Below are 1,254 nucleotides of genomic sequence, written 5' to 3' on the forward strand. Positions count from 1 at the left end.
ACATTCCTTGGTGACACTGGTAACTGAACATAAACCGGATTTCAGTTCAAAGCCATTTAATCACTAGTATATTTAGGTAGTTTACTTCATTGTTGCTGCCTGAATTTGAATGCTTTTATGAAAACCTGGCTGTTTCTTATTAAAACTCCAAACGCTTCTTAAGGGGGGTGTTTGTGAAGAGGATGAATGACTTTGAGAAGAGCCCAAGCGTCGGGAACAGAGAAAAACATCGCTGTGTTTATTTAGAGAGCATTACCCCTCGGAGCCAGCGCTGGCACTAATGCATTCGACATTAGCGTGCCGCATCAGGAAACCCTGACTTTTTGGTGCCAAGGGGGTAATTAATATCAGTTCATGTTTTCAAAATGGCTGTGTTTATGTGGGAATGAGGCTGAGGACTAACGTGAAGAGCTTGAAGTACGAAACGCTTGCTGTGAAACAACATCTTGGGAGGGAAAGGAAGACTGAAATTAAGGAGCAGGAAAGTCTGTGTGAGAGGGAAGCCATGTCAGGCCCGAGAAGAAGGCCACCCTTCCCTGCTCTGAACTCACTCAGCGCTGACGGACAGCATCCCATAGTATGCTTAGAAGGATAGGAAAGAAAATCTGTGGTAGCTACAAACAAACAATATTTGGTCAACTGTAAGTCTTAAAAAGTTCTAAAACCTGATCATATGTATAGAATAGCATGTGAAGAATGAGACAATTCCTAAGTATTTTTCCACTATTAAGTTCATTTCCCCCTCCTCCTTGAGGCTACTTAGATAAGGCTTGCTTTAAACCTAAACTATTCCTACCTCACTTTTACAACTTCACAGGCTTTAAGCACCCCACTCAGCTATAAAATTAAATATAAGCTGTCTTTAAAAACAAACAAACAAACAATCGAACAAAGAAAAGCTGGCACATGATTACATGTGATTTACATTATGATTTACAATAAATTACACAGATAAATATGGGAAGCCAAAAAGTTAAACAACAGCAAGGACTAAGAATGAAGCAGAAGCCAAAATAAAAGTGAAAACTTCACAGGCTTTGAGGTCTTGCATAGAATTTCATCAAAGAAAACAAAGCAAGCTGTTCACAGACTTTACACAGTTACCAAAAATATTATATAACTCTTAAATTTATGGTATCACTATATTTAAATTGAGTAACTCTATGAAGCCAGACATCCCACTCACTCAAATGACACAGGACCCAACACCACTAGCCCAAGGGTGGCAACCCTTGGTACTCTCCACCACCACCC

This window comes from Mus caroli, chromosome 18 (genome assembly GCF_900094665.2).
Source record: "Mus caroli chromosome 18, CAROLI_EIJ_v1.1, whole genome shotgun sequence".
NCBI lineage: Eukaryota > Metazoa > Chordata > Mammalia > Rodentia > Muridae > Mus > Mus caroli.